The sequence below is a fragment of the Martes martes genome (assembly GCF_963455335.1).
Source record: "Martes martes genome assembly, contig: scaffold_126, whole genome shotgun sequence".
In the NCBI taxonomy this organism is placed as follows: Eukaryota; Metazoa; Chordata; class Mammalia; order Carnivora; family Mustelidae; genus Martes; species Martes martes.
The window spans coordinates 54,450-73,582 of NW_027666395.1; positions in this window are offsets into that span (position 1 = coordinate 54,450).

The window sequence follows — 19,133 nt, forward strand, 5'->3', positions numbered from 1 at the left end:
GCCATGAGCTCCAGGAACAGACAGCTGCCTGGAAGGGTTTCCGCACTTCCCACCTGGGCCCCAGTGGGAGGAGCAGCAGGTGCAGCGGTGGCGGTGGACCAGTGCCCCAGCAGGAGGGCCCTAAGCCTCACCATCCTTGCACACTGCCATCCTTCTGAGCTGCGGGCTTTAACTGTGGCAGGATGTCGGGTCCCAACTGGGGAGATGCATGCTCACCGCCCCCCCTCCACCAAAGGTGGGCCCAAACCGTGAGATGAGGTGTCTGCTAGAGCAAACCTCTTCTGTCCTCGGCGGTGAAAACGTTCACCAGAAACTCACCCGGCCAGCCCGTGGCAGTTTCATGGATAAACCGGCTCGTTCTCCATCCGTCCACGTCCTTGACTGGGGGTCCTGGCAGTTTCCTCCCTCGCACGCCGCCGTGGCCTCAGCCCTGCCTTCGACGGGCTTCTGCGCTCCGATCGGTGCCCTCTCCCTGGAAACCCACGTGCAAGGCCCCTTTGCGGGCCGGAGCCCACGGCCTTCGCGGTGCTGTCCCACCCTCACCGGGGGGCCGTTCTCTGCAGTGTGCGGAGCGGGGCAGCGTGCCGAGGAAAGAGAACCGACTGGACTTCGCGAGACCAACGGCGCCAACCGCCTAGAGAGACCCAGCCAACGGCCGCCCGGCCCCGCCCCCTACGACCCCGCCCCATCTTGGCTCCACCCCCTACACGCCCCCGCCCCCCTCCCCCTTCTGGCTCCTCTCCGCTCCCGCCCCTCCCCTTTCCAGCAGGTCCCCGCCTACACCACGCCCCTGCCTCATCCGTTTCTCCACCCTCACAGCCCAGCCGAACACCGCGCCCCCACCGCCCGCCCCCGCCACGCCCTCGCTCCGCCTTGGCCTCCAGCTCCCTCCCCTCCCTTAAGCATCGCCCACGGGGTCTCCTCCTCCAAACCTCACGGTCTCTCTCACTCTCTGGGCCTGTGCGGCCCAGGAGGCCCCAGGCGTCTTTTGCGCCAACTGTCCTCATCCTGGTCCATTTCAAACATAGTTTAAAATCACGACTTGGAAGTGGGAGGCAGGATGGAGAGCAGGGACAGCTGGTTTGGACCTATGTCTCAAGACCTGCCTTATTCTCCCCTGGGAGGTGAGAAGGAAGAAAGGATCTGCGTTGTCTGGCCTCAGGGCTCTTGCCTCACAGCCTCAGGATGAGAGCTTTACCTCAGGACATAGGGAGATCTGGAAAGATTAGGGGCCGAGGTAACCCGGGATCTTTGCATGGGGATTTTTGTTGTTGTTGGCATTTTGGGGGCAGCTCTTGGAGATGTCTGGGAGGAAGATGTCCCCTGAACACCAGCAGTCCTATATGTAGTGGTCCTCTTGTGGCAAGAGCTCTTTCATTGGGATTTGCTGGAAGAATTTGACCAGCTAAGGGGACGAAGCTCGTGATTCCCTTCCGCTTTCCCCACGTCATCGCTTATGCAGCATCTTGGGGCATCTGTTCAGAGAAGGGTCAAGGATGGAGTCTGTTCCGTAGAAGCTCATCCCTAGTGTAGCCATTATTTTCAAAACCTTCTTCTTGATTGTTTGGGTCCCTTAAAGGACCAGGGAAAGAGAACTTGAGAAATGTCAACTCAGAAACTTGAGAAGGGACTAAAACATTGTAGAAGTGTCCAAACTCTCCAGAGTGCTTTTTAACTTTTTTCTGGGTGGTCTGAATATGGGTTTCCTCTCCCCTTCAGGTGAGAACAATATTAGCTCGCTATTAAAGAAACAGTAGTTCTCTCTGCAAAGGTTTGGAATTAAGATTAAAGCTTGAGGTGAGCCCGTTTCTTACAGGTGCAGAATCTACCACCTTCTAGCTGCTCTGGTCGTCAGCATTGCTGAGGGCCATGATACAGTGCATGATTTCTTTTTTATAGCGTCCAAAATGTAAGTTATTAGTAAAAGGATATTGCTAGGAAATCATTGCAATATGCTTTAATTGGTTTTTAGATTAATGTAGCTTGTTTGCTAATGTAAGTAACCTGCAATGCATTTTCTGTTGCCTTGGGAGGAATGCTAGAAACAAAAGCTCCAAATTGGGAAAACTGAATGAAAATGGGCAGAGTCCTCATCACATTTTCTTACTGCCCCTCCAGCCTCAGCCCCACCTAACATTCCTCTTCTAGTTTAGAACTGTCTTAGTACCTTAAGAGAGCATGCCCCACTCCTTGAATGAATGGGTGAATGCAATCACCTAAGGTTCGTAATCTCCTCCCCCACCCCCCGCCTGCATCCCATCTGCCACGAGTGGGAATCTTTCCTTCTAGCACTTCACGTGGCAGCTGCTTTTCCACCCACGCTTAGCCTTCGCACCATGTCTTCCACATCGTATGTATTCGATAGGAGTGAATTGAAATAACTGGATTGAGTTGGATACCCAGCAGAACAGATAGCACGCAGTTTTGTGCCACCTGTGCTAAAGTTCTTCATGCAGACCAAAGCAGATGTGATTCCATGTTCAATTACTGCTCAACTCTTGGCAAGGATCTGAAGACAGAAACATCTTGAGCTCTTTGGGCAAGAAGTCGGCCTGCAGCATCTGTAGCAAGTGTAAATTTTTATCTTAAAAATCGATGTCTCCGGCCTGGAGAAAATAAATTAGATTGATTTTTTTTTTTTTTTTTAACACCAAAGACAGAGACTTCATTATCTCGAAAGGGGTTTGTTATCCGTGTTATTTAAGGAAAACGTAATTGAAGATACAACTTCATCCTGGGTATCCTGGACTGATTTGACACTAGACGTTTCTTTAAAAGGTATAGGGTGCTTTTGTCTTCATTACTGGAGGTATCTCTGTAGCCAGTGCCTCTCAAAGAGGCTATCTGCCGAAATATCACTGGGTTGCCATTCAAGAGGAATTGAGAAAGATTTCTGGAAAGATCTAACCCCTGACTGGAAGTATCTCCTCTGAAGAACATATTTCCCCATTGTCCTTCCTTCAGCTTGGCCTCAGTTTCTGCATCTGTAAAATGAATGGGCTGGTTGCTAGATAATCTTGACCATTCTTTCTAATTACAACTTTCACAATTCTTTTTGTTTGTTTGTTTGTTTTTATTTTTGCCAGCAGAAATGAAGGGCAATTATTCAGCTAATACCTGTTATGCCCCAATAATGGGTCCGTGATTAAAGGAGCGAGACTGATACAAAGCGAAGGTCAAGCAAAGCTTTATTTCATGCCAAGCATCAAGAATCAGATCGAACGTTCCAGGCCGCACCTCTTACAAGAGAGGGCGACCCTTCTCTGTTTCACAGTCTAGCTTTTAAGGACAAAGGCCATGTGGTTGGGCCTGGCCACTCACAGGTGACCAATTGAATTACAATTTACCCTAGTAGACATTTGAATCAGCCTATTACACCTTGATTAGGATTGGCGCCAAAAGGGTTCCCAAAGGGTGGGGGCCCATACTCCTTGGTAGCTAGGGAGACAGTATGCAACCCCCTACTGATCGGATATCTCCACCTGGCCTGACCCACCTTTGCATCTGGGCTTTGCTACCTGGAGCTGGTTTCCGGGACTTGTTTTTAAGTGAATCCCCTGGGGGAAGGGGAACAGGGACAGTTTAAGGGTTAAACAACAAGGTTTTTGTTTAACCTCAATGAAAGCCTCTTGCTAAAATATAAAAATATAAAATAGGTCCTTACAATACCAAATGATAAATGTTAGGTGTTTTTTTTTGTTGTTGTTGTTCTTTTTTTTTTTTTTAAAGATTTAATTTATTTATTTGACAGAGAGAGAAATCAAAAGTAGGCAGAGGCAGGCAGAGAGAGAAGGGGAAGCAGGCTCCCCACTAAGTGGGGAGCCCGATGTGGGGCTCCATCCCAGGATCCCGAGATCATGACCCAACCTGAAGGCAGAGGCCTAACCCACTGAGCCACCCAGGCGCCCTTTTGCTGTTGTTCTTAAAAGTGATTCTGTGGCGCCTGGGTGGCTCAGTCGGTTAAGACTCTGCCTTCAGCTTGGGTCATGATCCCAGGGTCCTGGGGTTGGGTCCCACATCAGGCTCAGTGCTTGGCAGGGAGCCTGCTTCTCCCTCTTCCTTTGCCTGCCAGTCCCCCTGCTTGTGCACTCTCTCTCTCCATCAAATAAATAAAATCTTAAGAAAAAAAAAAAGTGATTCTGTAAGGAAAGACTTCTGCTGTCACTAGGTCTCCCAAAGTATTTGTGTCCATAGGTAAGTCTTTGCATTTCAACTAGAAATTCTGAAAATACCAAGAGAGTAAAGTCTGGCCTCTGTAGACCAGGCATTGCTTAGCATGAGTCACAGACTGTCTTAAAAATACTGGAAATCTTAATTAGTGTTTTTTTTCCTAAATCAATTTTATTGAGATGTAATTGACCTACCTTTAAATGTACACAGTTGAAGTGTACTGCTGATCAGTTTTGACAAACAATTGCTCCCAGAGAAACCGCCACCCCTATCACCCCTTAATGTTCCCTCCTGTCCTTTTGTCACCAGTCCTCATCAGACTGGGTCTTCAGTGTACATACATCATCCCTTCACATCTCCCCCTGCCCTTTTTAAAAGAGATTTTATTTATTTCTTTGACAGAGATACATTGAGAGGGAAGACAAGTAGGAGGAGTGGAAGAGGGAGAAGCAGGCTTCCTGCTGAGCAGGGAGCTTGATGTAGGACTCGATCCCAGGACCCTGGGATCATGACCTGGGCTGAAGGCAGATGCTTAATGACTGAGCCACCCAGGCGCCCTGTCGCATCCCATTTTTTGACTTTCCTAGGGACACAGAGGTGAACAAAGACCACGTCCCTGCACTCAGGAGGCTTACACTCTAGCACTGTAGGGTGAGCCCAAGCCCCAGCTTAACCAATTCAGTCTCTCTTACTGGGTAAGGAGATAAGACTCTGTTTAGACCTTTGGAGGATGCCCCATGAGGGGGCTCCCCTTACACTTGAAACAAATCGCTTTTTCCCTTAGGGATGCCCGGGTGGCTCAGTGTGTAAAGCATCTGTCTTTGGCTCACGTCATGATTCCAGGGTCCTGGGATTGAGCCCCATGTTGGGTCCCTGCTGTGTGGGGAGTCTGCTTCTTCCTCTCCCTGTGTGTGCTCTCTCTCTCTCAAATAAATAAACAAAATCTTAAAAATACCAAAACAAAACAAAAGGTGACTGGGTGGCTCAGTTGGTTAAGCGTCTGCCTTTGGCTTGGGTCATTGTCCCTGGGTCCTGAAATCGAGCCCTGGATCTGATTGGGCTCCCTGCTCAGTGGGAAGTCTGTTTCTCCCTCTCCCTTTGCCACTCCCAACCGCTCCCAAAGGTTCTTTCACTTTCAAAATAAATACGTAAAATCTTTAAACAAACAAACAACCAAACAAAAAGAAAATTGCTTTTTCCCCACAGGATGAGGAAGTTCTTACTGTGTCTTCAACAGCTGAACACCAATGGAGTCTTCTCTTCTGTGCACCACCCCCCCCCCTTTTTTTGCAACAGCTCTGGAAGCCAATCCCAGAGCTCTGAGTGGGTAATAGAGGGGAGCAGAATTGCTAGATTCTTCAGATGCATTTTGTTCTCCTTCTCTTGAAGGTGGTAGCTTATTTTAGAAAAACACTCAGCCCACAAGAATTATTTATTCTTCTGAAGACTCATCATGTAATAGCAAATGGGACAAACAATGTGGAGTAAGATGGCAAAGTTAGATACAGGGCTGGTTAATGTCCTACAGGGGCATGAAATCATAACCTCTGAGGTTTTCTTTTCTGCTGGACAGAGTTCATTTACATCTCTGCCTGACAAAAATCATTCCCAACTTACCAATTTTCTGCAAATGAACATACACTCTTAACAGAGTCTAGGTCCCAATCAATAGTAAGTCAACCAAAAATTTCATTTCCTTATAGCACTAGATGATCTTTAGCTGAACTTGTTAGACAATGCTCTGGGAGACTCTGGAAGGATGTTCAGTCCATCCTTTTGCATAATTTTCAAGTTTTGGATAATCTATCTTTCCACAATTGACAATACTCCTGCAAAATAATAGCCAAGCCTCATTAGACCAAAGGGACAAGTGCCTCTTCCATGACCTGTTGAGATGTTGCAGCTTTATATCAGATGTCTTTCTCCCCAGATCTCTATCACCAGGGGGAGTTATTAGTGTCTCAGTACAATCTGATAAATGAGTTGCTTCTTGCAGCTTCATGTTTGATGTCTTCCTGTAATGGGAAAGACCATTGCCCAAGAGTGTTTGGCTTTCTTGAGAAAAAGTGGGGCTCTGAGTAAAAAGATTGATTCATTCTTCTTTGGCAATTTTATTATATTATTTATTTATTTTTAAATATTTTATTCACTTATTTGAGAGAGAATGAGAGAGAGTATGAGGAAGAGAAGGGGCAGGGGGAGAAGCAGACTCCTCGCTGAGCAGGGAGCCGGATGTGGGGCTCGATCCCAGGACTCCGGGATCATGACCTGAGCAGAAGGCAGACGCTTAACCGAATGAGCACCCAGGCACCACTTCCTCAGCAATTTTAAAACAGCTTTTTATGACTGTTAGGTACCCCCCAAAATGGGTACCCCAATAATGGGTCCGTGATTAAAGGAGCGAGACTGATACAAAGCGAAGGTCAAGCAAAGCTTTATTTCTCGCCAAGCATCAAGAATCAGACCGACCATCAAATAGACCGGTCGGGGACGCCCCTACAGAGAGGACGACCCCTCCCTGCTTTCCAGACTAACTTTTATAGAGCAAAGGTCATGTGGGTGGGCCTGGCCACACACAGGTGGCTAATCGAATTACAATTCACCCCACAGTAGCCACGGAAACTAGCCCATCACCGTGGTAGCTAGGAGACAGTATGCGCCCCCACTGATCGTTTGTCTCCACCTGGCCTGACCCACCCTTGTGCCTGGGCTTTGTTACCTGGAACTGGTTTCCAGGACTTGTTTTTAAGTCCCCTGGGGGAAGGGGAGCAGGGACAGTTTAAGGGTTAAACAACAAAGTTATTGTTTAACCTCAATGGAAGCCTCTGGCTAAAATAAAAATATAAAATAGGTCCTTACAGTGACTTCATTTGTAGAAAGATATCTAAGAAAAAGAAGGGAAATAGGCCGATCCTGAGTCATCGTAATCCCTATGCCAAAGGTCCCTGAGAAGACCTGCCCTAAAGCCCTGCAGGTCTATGTCGTTTGGAGCATCAAAATACTGAGTGAAGACATCAACAGCCACTAAAAACTTTTACAAATACATTTAAAAAAATCAAATTATGGTTGACCTGCAATATTAATATTGTATGAGTTTCAGACACTCACCTTGGGAAGTGCAGTCACTGCACAAAGTTACTACAAAGTTATTTGATGTGGTTTGAAGTGGTGGGGTTTGGAGTCCATGGCCAAGAAAGAATTCTTGAGACCTCTTTGGTGCACAAAGGGGTTTTTGGTTTTGTTTTTAAGATTTTATTTATTGGAGGGATGCTAGGTGGTTCAGTTGGTTAAGCGGCTGCCTTCGGCTCAGGTCATGATCCCAGGGTCCTGGAATCGAGTCCCACATCTGGCTCCTTGCTCAGGAGGGAGCTTGCTTCTCCCTCTGCCTCTGCCTGCCTCTCTGTCTGCCTGTGCTCACTCTCTCTGACAAATAAATAAGTAAAATCTTAAAAAAAAAAGATTTTATTTATTGGAGAGAAACAGAGATAGCAAGAGAGAGCGCAAGCAGGGGAGGAGAGGGAGAAGCAGACTCCCTGCTGAGCAGGGACTCCCCCCTGCCACCCCCCCCCCACCCCGGGCTCAATCCCAGGGTCCTGGGAGCATGATCTGAGTTGAAGGAAGATGCTTAACCAACTGAGCCATCCAGGTGCCCACCCCCACCCCCCCCCGACCCGCCCGCCGCCAAAAGGTGGTTTTATTAAAGCACAAGGATAGGACCCATGGGTAGAAAGAGCTGCTCTGGGATTGTGAGAAGCAATTGATTATATACTATGGAGTTGGGGGAAGTAAAAGAAGAGAGAAGTTTCCAGAAGGACTTTCATCTGATAAAGAAGACTCACAGTGGCCTGGCTATTGTCAAACTCAGGTTGCTTTTCCCTCTGGCAAGGCACTAACAGAAGACAGTTGGGAGTTTCCTGAATCAATGTTATACTTTGCCTGCCTCAAGTATTTGTCAGTGGACTGTAGGTCATAAGGAGGTTTAATTTTATCTACATTTCCTGCTGCCCTTGTTCCCCACATCATTTTTTTCTTTGTATTTTTTTTTTTTTTTAATTTGACAGACAGAGATCACAAGTAGGCAGAGAGACAGGCAGAGGGGGTGGGGGAAGCAGGCCCCCTGCTGAGCAGAGAGCCCAATGTGGGGCTCGATCCCAGGACCCCGAGATCATGACCTGAGCCAAAGGCAGAGGCTTAACCCACTGAGCCACCCAGGGGCACCTCCCCACATCATTATTGACTATATTCCCTATGCTGTATTTTCTATCCCTGTGACTTATTCATTTTATAAATGTTAGTTTGTACCTCTTCATTCCCTCTACCTCTTTTGCCAACCCCCTTCCCCCACCGACCTCCCCTCTGGCAACCAAACTGGCAACCACTAGTTTGTTCTATTTATGAAGGTATTTCTATTTTTTCCCCCATTTGTTTTGTTTTTAAGATTCCACCTATAAGTGAACTCCTGTGGTATTTGTCTTTCTCTGACTTATTTCACTTAGCATCGTACCTTCTAGGTCCATCCATGTTGTTGTGAACATAGATGCATTTTAGAGTGCCACCTGGTGTCTTGGAGGACCCTCCCTTGTGCCTCCCTAAACAGGAGACTGGAGTCCACCCCTAGGTCTGTCACTTTCTTTTTAGGTTAAAGTGACACATTCTTTGTATTTCTTCATTTAAACTTAAAAAAAGAAAGAAGAGGAAGAAGGCAGTTAGCCCTCCAGGACTCAGCAGGGTGGTTATTAAGAACCAATTCAGAGTTTATTGAGCTGTTAAGAGCCAGGCACCCAGTGCTGCACGTGGAATAAAGCTGAAGTGATGTTTGTGAGGGTACTTTGCACATCAAAAGAGAAGGTGTCATTAGTCAAGATCAAAGGCCCATGACAGCTTGCAGGCTGGGCCTCCCGGGTGGTTGCAGGGATCAGGGGCAAGATGGGGGTGATAGTGGGAGGAGACTTAGCCTGGTGGGATGTCCCATGATCCTGATGGTGTTCAGCCTGCAAACGAGCCCAGGCAACACTGTGGGTGGCTGGCAACCAAGCAATTAGTGTCTCTTGAAAAGGAAGGGATCAAGAATGGAACTGGTCCCTACTAGTCTCCTGAGCCCCATGGAGCCCACCCAGGGTTCAAAGTACACACTGAGTGCAAGTCTGAGGCTGAGCAAGTGGCTCTTTGATTCTCTCCCCCAGGCCTGTGGACTTGGATTTTGGCTAAAAACATAGGCTTTCCTAAAATTACAGAGCAGTCACAAAACGAATTTCTGAGTAGCCCTTCCCATATGGCAGGCTGCTTTCCCTGAGCTCCGAGGAGCAGCCTGACCCCCTGGCAGCCCTAGTCCCAAGGTTGGGTTCCGACAGATTTTAGTCCCTCCAGCCTGGGTCTTTGAGAGGTCAGATCTGAATGTCTTGGGCCACAGGAAGAACAGATGAAGGGCTTTGAAGTCACTTCAGTAGCTGGTGCTGGGACTCCTCTTTCCAAGGGGGAGACCCACAGCCCTCCTCCTAGGGCTGGTTGTCAGCACCCTGGAGACATCTTGGCTTGGGAGGATCATCAGTTGAGGAGTGTGTTGAGAATGGAGTTCTGAGTCACTGGAGGTGTGTAGAAGAAGCTTCCGGCAGGGTGTGAGCAGCGTTTCTGCTGCTACACCTTCTAGTTTTTTCCAGCCAGTAGCCTCTCTTGGAGTAACCTGGGATCTCTGACCAGAAGGGGGTGGAATCTGGCTAAACCGGTTTGAGGACCTGGGGGTGGGGAGTGGGGAAGGGAGGCTCAAAGTCTTAAATGATGGACTTAATAGAGGCTTGCAGGACTGTAATACTCTTTTGAGACATTTAACTGCCACAGAATCCTGAGTTTTAACAAATTTTAAATATTTATATATTTAAAATTTATTTATTTAAGTAATCTCTACCCCCAACATGGGGTATGAACCCATGACCCAGAGATTACAAGTCACATCTTCTTCCAACCCAGCCAGCGAGGTGCCCCAAGTTTTAAAATGTTTTAAAAAGGAAATTTTCATTTTATTGTAATTTGTTTGTTTATTTATTTATTTATTTATTATTTAAAAAAAAGTTTTAATTTACTCATTTAAATAATCTCCATACCCAACACGGGATTCTAACTTACGACCTCGGGATTCAAACTTACGACCTCGAGATCAAGAGCAGCATGATCTTCTGACTGAACTAGCCAGGTGCCCCCATTTTATTGTGGTTTAAAATTAGAGGTGCATTCTCAAGGTTCAAATTCAAAACTTACACAAGGGTATTGCGGTGAGAAGAATCCCAGTCCCACAGTTTCCTTCTATGAAGGCAAACACTTCACAGCTCCTATTTAAGAAGATTTTTAAAGAAACTGCTTTTAAAATTTCTCAGATGCTTAAAGACTATTCAGAGGTACAGACTGAACTCCACATTGGAGAAAAATTGATGTGGTTTCTGACCATTGTAGGGGTTCAAAGCAAGTTGCAAACTAATCAAGACCCAAAGACTGGGGAAGAAACTTCGATCTTCCCCCTAACTGTCTGAAAGAATTTAGATCAAGAACCTGTTCTTAGACAAGGGATACATTAAATCACTGCATGTTAATGGGAACCAGGGTGGTGGACAGGGAGGGATTTAGCAAGTCTCTCTGTTAAAATTCCTCCTGATGTCCATTGTTTCCCCAGCAAACATTTGTTTACCAAACATTTACTTTTTCATCTTCCTGAGAATTTCCTTCCCTTTGAAGTCCCACACTCCTACTCCCACCCCCTTTAGTTCAGGATGACATATAAACCTCATTTTGCCTGACTGTCTTTGGAAACTCATGTGTATGTGGATTCCCCATATGTGCAAGTTTAAATTAGATTTTCTCCTGTGAATCAGCCTCATATCAATTTAATTCTTAGACCAGGTAGAAGAAACTTGGAGGATAGAGAAAAATGTTTCCTTCCCAGCATCATCTTTAAAAGAATGGTGTTGTTCGTCCATCCCCTCGTCATTGAGGATTGGTGTCCTTTGGGGAGTGAGATGGAGCAGGGAGAAAAGATTGGATGGTTGCTATGGTTACTGCAAAGCCACAGAGCTGTGAGTGCTGCTTTCCTTCCACCCACATGTCCCCACTGGGGTCTGTTTCTGACCTTGGTGCCCTGGGCAGGCAGGTCCAAATGCCCAGGGCTGCCTCAGACACAGGCAGGCAAATATCTCATCTCACTGCTCTTGTGTCACAAAATGAAACCCTGCAATTTCCTCTTGCCTGGCTGTTGAGCCCCCACAGCTCATGCTGTGATGCTTCTTCCAGGAACTTCTCTTTCTAGGGCTGCACAAAAGCTGTAGGATCACACGACAACTTGCTGGAGCTGACAGCTAAATGAGTTTGGAGAGGATGAGGAGAACAGTATCGTCAAATTTGACACAGTTAGCTAGAGAACTGTCAACTCACAGGAAAAGGCAACCAGCTTGCTGAAGATGAGACCAAGCCAAAATAAGCCAACTGTTGGCACAGTTTTCCTTTTCAGTGCAGATTTAAGGAAGAGTGGCTACTAAATTCAGACATTGTCACATACATCACCTCTTCCACCCTCGCAATCACCTTATTAAGTTGGTATCAGGATTCATATTTTATAGTTGAGGATATCTTGGCTCAGAAGGGCTAAGTTGCTTGCTTGGATTACATGGCTAGACTTCAGAGTTGCCTCTCAGTAATTCTGAGGTCTTTGTCAACCTGAGGACAAATGTTTCCCAAAAACAAGATAGGTTGGGTTTAATATACATACCCATGTACACAAATTGATAGATCTTCCTCATCACCTTGACACATGGTCGACGAGTGGTCTGTGGTCTCTTCAATGGGTTTGCTGCTGGAGCACTCTTCAGTGATGGGCTCTAGCAGCAGTGACTCCCTCAAAGACCAGCCCACTCCCCAAATGGTCCTCCAAGGCCTCTCAAAGAGCAGCAGACAGTGGCACAGGTGGACTAGAAAGTGAGCCCCAGTATCCTCATCTGAGTCTCCTTTCTGAAGAAAAGTCTTGGTCAGTTGGCCAAAGACTGGGAAGCTGGTTGAAAATGTCAGAACTCCAGTCCCAGAGATCCTGACTGTGTAGTTATATAGGAGCCTGGGAATTTGCATTTGATTTAAGGACTCTGGGCAATTTGGACACAGGTTCCAGAAATCACACTGAGACACCCTGGGCCCTGGAATGGGACATTAGCTGGATCAGGGCAGAAAACATCCAGAAGGTTTTCTTTTCCATTGAGGCCACAAGGGCAAATATTGTACCCAAATAAGGCTTTCAGAGGCTTTGAGTTTCAACAGACTCAGACCCTGCTTAGAATCAGGGAAAATAAAAATGAACTATAATATGATGAAAGTTTCCAAATGGATGAACAGCCCCAATTAGCTTGTTCATTGTCAAGCTCAGCTCACTTGGGCCTCCTTGGTGACCATTGCTCTATGTCCTATGCATAGACTTTAGTGGCTAATTGTACTTTGAGGTTAGTTAATGCCTATCATGGAAACAAAACAAATAGAACCAAACATCATCATTTACAGTTAGATTCAAGATCTTTCTACAGTGTTACAATGGGCTGTATTTGTATTACATGATAGCCCTCTATTGAAGCCTGCCAAAAAAAAGCTCATTTTCATTTTTGAAAAAAATTTTAAATGCCAAATGACACAATATTTTTTTTTAATTTTTAATTTTTATTTTTTTTAATTTGACAGAGATCACAAATAGGCAGAGGCAGGCAGAGAGAGGGGGAAGCAGGCTTCCCGCTGAGAGGAGAGCCAGACACAGGGCTTGATCCCAGGACCCTGGGATCATGACCTGAGCCCAAGGCAGAGGCTTTAATCCACTGAGCCACCCAGGTGCCCCGACACAATATTTTTTTTTTTTTTTTTTTTTTTAATTTGTCAGAGAGAGAGAGAGCAAGCACAGGCAGACAGAGTGGCAGAGGGAGAAGCAGGCTCCCTGCGGAGCAAGGAGCCCGATGTGGGACTCGATCCCAGGACGCTGGGATCATGACCTGAGCCGAAGGCAGCCGCTTAACCAACTGAGCCACCCAGGCGTCCCCCCCGACACAATATTTTTAATGGAGGCATTTCTCTGGTCCATAAGGACAGGATAAAACTATTTAGAACTCACCGTGACTTTTAGTGTGGTCTCTAATCAGCTAAGGAAAGGGATAGGCTAGGGGGAAGTCTCTTTAAAGGTTCTTAAATTGCTACGGCAAGAAACAGAAAAGAAATGAGCTGTATGCATAAATGTCTGAGTGAGGAGAATCTAGCCAATGGTCAGATGTGACTGTTACATTACGCCGGAAGCAAACACGGCCTGTTTTTGAGAGATTTACAACCATATTCAAATATAAACAAACAAATACATAAAAAACCAGAACCGAAGCAAAGTTGCCAAGTGGCCTAACGAGTATCTATTTTCTCATTTCTCCCCTATAACAGACCTCTACATTGCCAGAGTCATCAATGTGCCTAGCTAATTTCCCAGTCATCTTTGAAGAGAGAGGTGAGATATAATAAAAAGTTAAGCGGAGCTCCCAGGAAAGTTGTTTACTCCCCATCTCTCTGTTTCCTACCTGGAATGTATATGCGGTTTCTGGAACTCCAGCAGCCATAATGAGACCATGAAGCAAACTTGATGATTAGAAGCCACAGCCAGGATGGTGAAGGAGAAAGATGGAGGATGTCCTCTATGGAAGAAAATAGGCCTTTGTCTTGTTGAGGGTATTGTTTTTTGTTGTATGAACTTGAACCTATCCTGTGCTAGATACTGTTCCAGTACTAGGGTTGAGGAAGAGTAAAGCATACTAACAGTTTCTGCCTCATGAAGCTTGTAATTTTTTTTTTTTTAAGCCCAATGTAGGGATTGAACTCACAACCGTGAGATCAAGACCTAAACTGAGAATCAGATGCTTAACCAACTGAGTCACCCAGGAGTCCCATGAAGCTTATAATTTAGCTGGAAGAGCAACAATAAACAAGATAAGGAAATAAAACATATAGTTTGTTAGATAGAAACAATGACTAAGGAGTAAATAGGGGAGCAGGTATGAAGTGTGGAGGTTGGGGGAAGCCTTGACATTTTAGAGTGTAGCCATAGACCCCATGGGATTTGACTAAGGTAGTGACTGAGGTGCCGTTTGTATAAAGACCTAAAGGAAGTAAGGGAAATGGCAGAGGGATTTCTGGTGGAAGAGCATTCTAGTTGGAAAGAACAATAAGCACAAAAGCTGTGAGGCCAGAATTTTCCAGAATTAACACGGGCTTGGCATGTGTGGAGTGGGGTGACTGAGGGGGAAGGTATTAAGAGCTGATGTTCAAGAAGTGATGGGGCCAGGTCCCGCAGGTCCTCACGGGCAGTAGGAGGGGTTTTGGCTTCTACTCTGAATGAGATGGGGTGACACGGAGGGTTCTGAGCAGGGGAGACATGAGATCTGCCTTGTAGTGGAACAGAACCACTGTGGTTACGGGGTTGAGACGAGGCAGCAGAGGGCCAAAGTGGAGACTCAGAGACTGATGAGAAGGTGACAGAATCATCGAGGGGAGCGATGGTGGTGGCTTGGGCCCCAGTGAAAGCAGGGGAGGTAGGAGGGTGGGGGATCCTGGATACTAGGGAGAGCCATTACAATTACCGTTGGCCGGGACGCCTGGGTGGCTCAGTTGGTTGGACATCTGCCTTCTGCTCAGGTCATGATCCTGGGGTCCTGGGATCGAGTCCCAAGTCTGTTTCTCCCGCTGCCTGCTGCTCCCCCTGCTTGTGCTCTCTCTCTCTCTCTTTCTCAATCTCTGACAAATAAATAGAATCTTTAGAAAAAAAAAATCCTGGTAGCCCAGTTGGGCTGGCATGGTCAGTAGAACATGCAACTCTTGATCTCAAGGGGATGAATTCAAGTCTCACATTAGGGGTAGAGTTTACTTAAAATAGAAAAAGGATTACCGGTGGACCACATACACGTAAGAGAGTTGAGGGGGACTCTCAGCAACTGGAGGGAGGGTGGTGCCATCAACTGATTGGAGCAAACTGTTTCCTCCACCCTCATCCTCAGTGAGAGGAGCAGATTTGGAGGGGGGATAGCGCAGGTCAATTTTGGGTGTCTGTTTTTTTTTTAAGATTTTTTTTTGGGGGAACACTGGGGTGGCTCAGTCAGTTGAGCATCTGCCTTCAGCCCAGGTTGTGATCCTGGGGTCCTGGGATCGCATCCCGCATTGGGCTCCGTGCTTGGCGGGGAGCCTGCTTCTCCCTCTGCCTGCCGTTCCCCCTGCTTGTTCTTACTCTCTCTCTCTCTCCCTGACAAGTGAATAAATAAAATCTTAAAAAGAAATTTTTTTGAAAGTAATCTCTACACCCAACGTGGGGCTCAAACTCACAACCCTGAGATCAAGAGCTGTACACTCTATAGACTGATCCAGCCAGGCACCCCGGTTTTGGATGTTTTGAATTTGAAATGCCCATTAGATGCCAAGTGGAGATGTTGAGCAGAGATGGGCACAGAAGTCGGAATTCAGGGGAGAGGTCCGTCCTGGGAGCCATCAGGATGTAGACGGTATTCAGTGTCTGGGGGAGGTCACCGAGTGAGTGAGTGTGGAGGAAAAAAGGGATCTGAACCCTGAACCACGGACCCCTCTGCTCTTCAGAGATGAGGAGGCAAGGTGTAGCCAGTAAAGAGGGCTGAAGAGAAAACTAGAGCGGAAGGAGGAAAACCAGCAAGCCCAAGGCCATCACAGCCATGAGAAAAAAAATACTGGGGAGAGAGTGAGAGATGGTGTTCATTGCTCATCAAACCAGCCATAGAAACACTTCTGAAGCATTCTCGATACATAGTAAGCAAAAATCCAGTTCGTGGAACGTGGTGCTGTATAACTAACACACACACACACACACGCTGCATTAGTGCCGTGCAGCAGAATTTTCCATGATGATGAAAATGTTGTCCACCTGTGCAGTCCCATACTGAGCACTTGAACATGTGCCTGCTGTAGAAACTACACCGTGGGAGGGGCCGAAGCACTGTAGGCGGAGTGAAACTCAGTTCAAACAAAACAAGATGCCCATATGTACCTTATTCATACAAACACCAAACACCCTTAGGGGCACATTCACGCCAGGTGTGACACTCCATATCCCTTTCCCTAATCCTCCCACCCTCAGACCCTAGCATCGCCTCCACACACAACCGTGTACCCTTCATTTGAAAAAGGAAACCCTAATGTATTAATTAGTACCCCATTTAATTAAAATCAATTGAATGTTAAAATTTAAGAAGCCACACGTGGCTAGTGGCTACTGTATTGGACAGAATGGATCTCTAGCCTATCCTGTGACCTGTTATAGATGTTCTCTTTTCAGATTATCAGCCTAATCGTTACATGTTTTAAACAGTTAATAAGTGAGGGGTACAGAGACCCCCTTCGGTAGAGTTTCAGAAGTCAGGTGCAGCGGAGAGGATGACGCGTGAGTGAGCGAAGACCAGAATCCTAGAAGAAAGGGGGCTAGAGCTTCAGATACCCCAGGACTCAAATCTTGGTTCTGTCACTTAGCTGTGGACCCCCTAGTGAGTTTCTGAATCTCTCCAAGCCAGCTTCATCCTCTGATAACAGCCCTGACCTCCAGGCAGCGAAGGTTAACTCATTTGCAGGGTCTGGTGCAAAATAAAAATGGGGATATAAATGTTAGACAATTATTGAGAATCTCAAACCGGCACCAGGGGAGCACAGAGCTAGGCAATGGCCCTCCTGAGCGTGTGGCCCATGTGGCTGCAAGGGGGCACACCCGTGAAGCTGTCGCTAGGGTCTGAGAAGGGGTGCTGGGTGGTCCAAGGTTTGAAAACAGTAGTGGGTTCTAGGGGCTGAGCCAAGACTAGAATGTTTGCTGCTGCTGCTGCTGCTGCTGGGCTGGGCTGGGTTGGGCTGAGGGATGGGGGGCGGGGGAGGGAGTGGGGAGCGGGGGATCTTTCCTGGCATCCAATCTGGATCTTCTCTCTTTCTATGTCCTTAGGTTACTTTACAGCAAATCTTTTTCTAGTCCTATTTGTTATCTGGGTCTGAAATGACCACAGTCTAGCTCCAGGTAATTTACCTCCATCAAAGTTTGGCCAAGAGGCTGCAGGGGCTCAGCTCTGCGGCTTGTGGATCAGCGACAGGGTCTTAAGAGGCCAGAGAAAAGGAGGGAGTTGGGAGGTTAGATTGAGTTTCGTGTCTTCCTGTTTTCTCATAAGCACCTTTTTTTTTTTTAATTTTTAAAGATTCTATTTTATTTTATTATTATTTTTAAAGATTTTGTTAATTTGAGTGAGGCTGGGGGGAGAGCACAAGCAGGGGGAAGGGGCAGTGGGAGAAGCATGCTCCCTGCTGAGCAGGGAGCCTGATGGGGGGCTGGATCCCAGCATGACCTGAGCTGAAGACAGATGCTTAACCGACTGAGCAACCCAGGCATCCCCTCAAAAGCACTTTTAAAGCCAAAAAGCAGCCCCATGAACCCCCGAACAGAGAAGAGTGAGTCCTAGGATAGGGAATTGCTTGCTTCCCTCTGGAGTAAAGCTCAGGCGGAGGGACCTCTGTCTGGTGCTTTCTGGCGGCAATCTTGGAAACCACGTAGCAGGTGTGGCTGGCGGCAGGGCTGAGTGTAGGGGAGCTGGATTTGGCAGGATTTGGAGGGCTGCAGGTGCTGTGCTCTGTGGCTCTAACACCAGATTCCCAGGCACCCCTGACCTGGGGAGGAGCTGTCGACTCTAAGCCCAGAGAGAGCCTATGGGTGGGGGCAGTGTCCCTGAGGCTGCTTCCCCCAAAGTTCATGGCCTCCTCAAGGAAGGAGAAAAGACGGCAGGGAAGAAGGGAAGAAAGGATCCCATGGGAGCCCTGAGCCACTTTGGAGGCCCCTTACCTCATCCCCGGATCCCAGGAGCCGTGCCCCCGGGACTGAAAGGAGCCACAGAGCAGGCAGAAAGGCTATACATTTGCCTTCCAGCCTCTCACGTGTTTGCGTCCTTGCGCAAGTGACTCCATCTCACCGTCTCTCCCTGGAGATGGAACATTGCCCCTGCAATCATCAGAGGCTGCCGCAAGAGAAGGCTTGGAAGCTTCTAGCATACAGTATTTGGCTGGCATCAAATTCCTTCCCTCCGTCTGGCTGTCTTCTGTAGGATACCTGCCTGATGTCCCCGCTGGAGTACGGTTATGTCTCTATTCTGATCGTGAACGTAGCAGATGTTACTGCTGGGCACCTGCTGTGCTGGGCAGCGTGAGGAGGGTGAACCAAGTGCAAAAACATGGACTCCTACCTCCGTGAGAAGTACAACCGTGCTGAGCAAGACGCAGGCGAATACAGACTTCCAGCTAATCAAACTGATGTACCTCAGTGCCAAGTATCAGGCAACCTAAGGATGACTGCCAGTTAGAGGAAGAGCTTGGTGGGGCTGGAGGACTTCTTGGAGGAAGTGGTAGGTAGGAATTTCTGAAATGCTGGAAGGATTTTCATAGGGAAGGGGGGGTAGGTAGCGCAACTTCTGGTGGAGGGTTGTCCGGGAACAGTGGCATGAGCCAATAATCGGGCAGGAGTGCCCATGATGTCCCCCTGAAGGTTTTGAGTACCATTGGGATGGAGCTCTGAGGTCATGGGTTCAAGGGAGGAAGAGGTCCGGAGAGCTCAGGAGGACTGGGTGGGAAACTGTAGGTGCCCAAACTGCAGCAGGAGATCTAGGACTTTATTCCAAGGGACAAACCTGGAGGCACAGATGTCACAAGGGAATTACATGATGAAGTATGGCAGGAGGGAGTGGGAGGGTCAAGAAGAAGGAGCTAAAGCGATCAAGGTGAGTGACAGGGGCCAACCAAAGTTTGATCTAATATCTGGGCCTGGGTAGGACTGGAATAGTCCAAGCATTTTGGAGATGGACATGACTTTGGATGATTTAGTCTTGTGTAGACATTTGAGAAACAGAACCCAACTCAAGGCCACCCAGCTAGTAGGGGCA